Here is a 6,587-nt window from a genome sequence, read left to right as displayed (position 1 = left end):
GGGCAGCTGAAATGGTTTGCGTCAGTAAGTACGTACAGACTCATGATTAATGCTGTGCTTCGTGAAATAATGCATTATTTATAATGTCTCGGCGGCTGTCATCACCAGATACAAACTTACTGCTACTCGAACGAAATCTGTGTCAGTGTGCAGTATACCCTTCGCCGAAGCTGGGCGTTTTTGTGCATTGTTTCAGAAGTTTCAAGTGTGGGTTTGGCAATGGCAGTGGCCGAAACGTGTTATTTGATAATTTAATAATAACAAAATCTCACCAAGCGAATTACCCAGTATTACTCGTTAAATTCCACAATGACCGCGAACTCATTTTAGGCTGTGACCACTATGGGACTTAACATCTGAGGCCATCAGTCCGATAGACTTAGAACTACTTAAACCTGACTAACCTAAGGACATCACACACATCCATGCCCGAGGCAGGAATCGAACCTGCGGCGGTACCAGTAGTGCCTCATTTCAGGGATTGAAGGTGTCGGCAGAAGGAAGTACAAACTGCAAGAGCGTATTTCGTGTTAGTACCTGTTACATGTTTAGCTAAATTCACAGACGAGGTAAGGAACACAATGGCCAAGCAGTTTATACAGGATATTCGGAAATTCCCATTACAAACACCTAGGTCTTATAGAGAGGAGTCAGTACATAAAACCGTACCGTTTCCGTTCTACGACGGTTTCATTTCGTATGTTTAAACTGCCCACCTCTGCTGAGGGAAATAGAAAAGTCTCACAGTTACTCGTCCTGGTATGCAGTAGGGTAGACAGGATGACGTGTACCACGTCACTTAACGTCTGCCTTACTACGAGACGCCTGCAAAGACAGAGGAAGATCTGCTGGCACGAGTTCTGGCCGTTGCACTAGAAATTTGAGAGACGTCATCTGGGATGGAGAGAGTGTACCAGAACATGCATCGTAGGCACAATGTGTGCAACTACGTTGGTGGTCGCCACATCGAGCCGCCGTTGTAACGCGTCAGTGCTGTTCTTTACGTGCACTATGTTGGATTCATTTTTGTTTTGCAATAATGTAAACACGTAAGGTTTAACTGGTTAATACAGACAAATGTGGTTAAGTGCTAAATGGATGTTTCGTAACGTTTCCTTTCGAATTGTTACCGATGACAAAGTGACACAGGACGGAGTGATGGTTCGATGCAGACGACGAACCGACTAGGATCAGGAATTCAAAGGAATTTAGCTATAGTCTTTTCAAAGGAACCACCCCAGGAGTCCCCTGAAGACGTTAAAAAAAGTTATGAATGCGTAACAGCTCCCAAATAGGCTAACAAGTGAGAACACCGAGTCAATTATCGTAATTAGAGCAAATGGAGAGACCTGTAGACAGCCGTTATCCCCTAACTAAATTACGTCCACGAATCGAACACAGACTGAGTTTAATACAAACAGTAGTAATAAGAACCCTATGTCAGGGACTCCACAGTTTCCATAGAAAAGAAGTTGAATTAAGCATAGTACCGTTGCAGAGATTTAGTTAGAAGCGCACCAATGGTTTCGAAAGCGGAAGTATTGTAAATCACAGCTGAAGACATGACCGTATTCACTCACGGAACGTTCAGACTACGTTGTGTATACTGTATCTCAGCCCAGAGATACATGTGTCGCTTAGCTGTAACTTTCAAACATATAAATTTCAAGTTACAAGTTTTATTTCTTTTTTCTCGTCAGTAAATCGTACACTAACATGTCTCAGAAAGTATTCTAGCGATATGCCGACCATATGCATATGTCATAAAGTCATTATTTGATAGTATGTATTAAAGACGGCGTGCCATTATGTTGAAACGTGTACATTCTGGCGATCCAAGAGCACTGAAGAAATTGTTGCTACAGTTCTCGAATGTTACATTTATTGCTTTATCATTCAGTAAATAATATATTGCTGCAACTGAGCAGGTAAACTGGACCACTTAAGATACTGAAATGTATTATGTGGGTCGAGGGCATTTAAAGAGACTAGGTACTTTGTATCTTGGATAGCTTGAAGCTGACCGCAGGATTCAACTGCGAGGGACGTTGGACATTAAATTTGACCCATTTCAGACGGCAAATGATTCCGTATCATTTCAGTCAACGACTCAGTAGTACTAGTGGAATACGTACGCAACTACATAACACTCAAGTGTTCAAATTTGAACGTAATTGTGAGGCTCTGTCTAAAAGTGAAAGGATTCATAGTGATGATGCGAAAGTGAAACGCACTCAGTTCTCTAGCGTTCGTGTTTAAAATATATTGTGTGGCTCCACAACTGACATTCAATTGAAGGGAATATACGGTAAAGCAGTGATCTCTGTTTTGTCTATTTCTTGGACTCTCGAGTATATGAAACAATGAAGCTCCCAGTACGAAACGGAAAGTTTCCGCCCACCATTTCGCATCACATCCTGCCGGAGTCGCACGTGGCGGATGCGTCCTTGACTTAATTGCACAAGGTTTGTGAATGTCTAGGCAGATAATGAACGTGGGAACTTGGCGTACAAAGGAGTGCGGCGATGCTAGATTACGTTAACGGCCGCCGTTTTTCCAGCATTCATCAACGTACTCATCTGGAAGCTCCAAACTGGACGGCAAGCAGGGAAAATTAAAATGCGACGCAAGTGAAAAATGGATTTAGATCGGATTTGTAACGCTTGTCGGTAGAGCGAACACATGGAGATTGGCGTCACAGAGGAAAGTATCCGCCAGTGAAAGAAAGGCAGTTATAAGAAACGTTGCCGTGGTGTATGAAACTCGAAATCTGCTGCATAGTTTTCTGTAAAAGGTGTACTGCTGCAATGAAGGTGCAATGGGGAGAGATATAAAAACATTGGGCTAATAATGTAGGAATTTAAGAGCTGTCAGAAGAAATTTATTAAGAAAGAAACGAATAAGAATGGTAGAAAGGTAAGGAACAAGAAGGACGCATACAGTACAGTTTGAGGATCAGGTTGCGAAACTGAAGAGATTGAACTGGCACATACGGGAAGAAATGGATCACCTCACGTCACAGGGGATTTAAAGCTACGTGACTGCGGTGCCTGGTGGACGCTGCCACCTGAAAGACGGGACAACACGGCGGGGGTTGCTGTCAAACACTTACATCTGCACACTCCAGGAGACAGTCGCAAAGAAAGCACAAAATGCACGACTTGTGGAAGCTGCCTTATAAGGGACGAAACAGTTTCGCCCGCGATAGACGTTTGATGTTGTGTCGGTACTCACTGTAGAACAGTGAACAGAAAAAGGTTGCTCTGCCGAAGTGCTTGCTCAACAGTGACAGGCAGGATCGAAGGACGACGCGACACTAAAGCTGTAGGCTGGAAACACTTCCTGGGCGGACGTGGCCTGGCGTGAGGCTGCGCTTTACAGCGCCTTACTGCGTACCGCTCTGCGACCGTGAGTGGTCACTGGTCAGCGCTGACGTCACGTACCTCTTGCGCAGTTCCTGGATTCTGTGTACCCTCTGGTATCATGTATGTATCATCAGCCGAAACTTTGAATTTAACTGTTTTGTCTATCACGACTTTTGACTGAAGTGGACATTGCTACAGAAACTCAGCCAGGCATTATTAGTGGACTTTGTATAAGACGTGGAACAGTTCGAGCTGAATGTAAAATGTACCTCTTTCTGTGTCGTATCGGTGGATGCACTACTGGTGTTCGCGCTAGAAATCTGACGCATCGCTCTTGTGAGGAGTGGTTGTATAGTAATGGCCTGCGGCAAGCACCCCGCCCTGGTGCTACTCGGAATGCCTGCTACAGTGCCTCTGTTTTCGGCAACTACTTGAGTGTTCTCACGAGGCTGAGCACAATATGTGCCATATGTAAAAACAAAAAAGTGGTCACTTGGTTCCCTGTGTAATTTTTACCCAACACTTCTCGCTCCATTATCAAGTAAACTATCCCTGATGCCTCGGGATACGCCTTACCGACGTGTCGCTTCGTTTTGTCGTTACGCCATAAATCCGTTTTCGATTTTCGCCTCCTCATGAGTTATCAATCAATCCTCCTAATCTTCAGCACTATATTTCAAAATCTTTTATTCACTTTTCGTTTTTACTGTTTATCGTCCTCGATCACTTCCAGTTAAGGCAGCACTCTAGGCAAATACTTCCAGCAAAGACTTCCTAACACTTAGATTTGTATTCGCTGTAAATATGTGTTTTTTCAGAAAAAGATTGTTACTGATGCCAGTCTGCGTTTTGTATGCTCTTTTTTGCCATCGTCAGTTATCCTAGTGTTCCAACAGTAAAAAATGTCTAGTACTTTTGTGTAGTGTCACTACACTTCGTTAACCTCTTCTTTTAGTTTTGCTGGAGTTCATCTTATAATTTGTTCCCAAGATACTAGACCATCTGATTAACCGATCTTCGAAGTTCTTTGAAACTCTGATAAAATAAGAATAATAAGTTTTTCCTTCTTATCTGTGAACTTAATTTCCTATTCTGCGAAATAAATTAAATAGACTTGATCGCAAAAAAGTATTACAATTGGCTCATTACCGGTTTCAGTTGACTGGCAACCATCTTCAGATCGTGCTTACTGCGGAAACACTATGATGCAGAATCTTGGGCACCACACGATCTATACTAAGTATAGCTCTGACCTTCTTGCTAAGGAATTTGTATCGAAATACAAAGTTGGCTTCATCATCGTTACCAAGTGCAACAAGCCAATAGTAAAAAGTTGGCCAAAACACGCCTGTTAACGTCCAAAATCATCAGTCGACTAACCTCTCCAAATCTGCTTAGACCACTGAATGAGATGAATTTCCACGGCAAATATTTCCTGTTTGACACGGAATTCAGAACAGCACGCGCTTTTGTAAATAACTGACGGAAAAAATTGCAACACCAAAAAAAAAGTAAAGTAATGAAATTTCGAGACTTGATTTGTCTAGGTAACAGATTTATGTCATTAACATTGCAAGATCACAGGTTAATTTTAAGTGCGAGATAAGCCACTGCAGATGTGAAATGCTGGGTCATTAATAACCGGTGTAGCCGCCAGAATGTTCAATGCAAGTATGCAAATGCTCAAAACATTGTCCTGTGCAGGTGTCGGAAATGGGTTTGCGGGATGGAGTTCCGTGTCTGTGGCACATGCTCCGTCAGCACAGGGACGGTTAATGCTGTTTATGGATGACTCTGCAGTTGTCGGTCGATGATGTCCCACGTGTGCTCAATTGGAGACAGGTTTGTTGATCTAGCAGGCCAAGGCAAAACATCGACACTCTTCAGGCATGTTGGGTAACAACAGCAGTACGTGGGCGAGCATTATTGGCTCTGAGCACTATGGGACTTAACATCTATCGTCATCAGTCCCCTAGAACTTAGAACTACTTTAACGTAACTAACCCAAGGACATCACACAACACCCAGTCATCACGAGGCAGAGAAAGGCGAGCATTATTCTGATGGAAAACATGCCCAGAAATGCTGTTCATGGCAGCACAACAGATCGAATCTCCAGACTGACGTACAAATTTGAAATCGGCGTGCGTGGGATAACCACGGAGTGCTCCTACTGTCATACGTAATCGCGCCGCAGACCGTAACTCCAGGCGTGGCTGCCTGTGTGTCTGGCACGCCGACACGTTGGTTGCAGGCCCTGAATTGGCCTGCTCCTAACCAACACACGGCCATCACTGGCACCGACCCAGAACCAGCTTTCAGCAGGAAACACAACAGACCTCCACCCTGCCTTTCAGTGAGACCTCGTTTGACACCACTGAAGTCGCAAATGGCGATGGTTTGGGATCACGCTACAGGACGTCCGTCTCGGAGTTGTTCTCGAAGTATCCAATTTGTAACAGTTCGCTGTGTCACTGTGGTGCCAATTACGGCTGCGGATACAGTACGATGCACCAGAGCCATATCCCGAACACGATGCTGTTTCATCTTGGTAGTGCCCCGTGGCTTTCCGGAGCCCGGTCTTCTTACGTCTTTACATTCTCGAGACCACCGCTGCCAGCAGTCATATACTGTGGCTACATTCCTGGCACGTCTTTCTGCAATATCGCCGAAGAAATATCCAGCTTCTCGTAACCCCATTACACGACCTCGGTCAAGCACGGTGAGCGTTGATAATGGCAGGCATTCTTGACTACTAACATCATCTCACTATGTCCACTTTCAAAGATAACTAACGATCACGACCGTTACAGCGTGTATTTGAAGCAAACCTGATTCGCATCCTCATAGCGGCGGTGCTAGCGCCACTCTTTTGCGACTGGTGCGAAAATTTGAACAGGCATTCTCTTTCACATGTCGAAACACACCTACGACTTTCGTTTGTGTCGCACATCTCGTTCTTGGTGTTGCAATGTTTTTCCGTCAGTGTAAATTGCGTGGTGTTTAGATTGCGGTAAAGCAGTTGTTTTTATTACATTAGGTTCAAATGGTTCAAATGGCTCTGAGCACTATGGGACTCAACTTCTGAGGTCATCAGTCCCCTAGAACTTAGAACTAGTTAAACCTAACTAACCTAAGGACATCACACACATCCATGCCCGAGGCAGGATTCGAACCTGCGACCGTAACGGTCTCGCGGTTCCAGACTGCAGCGCCTAGAAC

Source organism: Schistocerca americana, chromosome 1 (genome assembly GCF_021461395.2).
Source record: "Schistocerca americana isolate TAMUIC-IGC-003095 chromosome 1, iqSchAmer2.1, whole genome shotgun sequence".
Taxonomy (NCBI): Eukaryota; Metazoa; Arthropoda; class Insecta; order Orthoptera; family Acrididae; genus Schistocerca; species Schistocerca americana.
The sequence above is the reverse complement of the archived record's forward strand: the minus strand, read 5'-3'. Positions refer to the sequence as shown.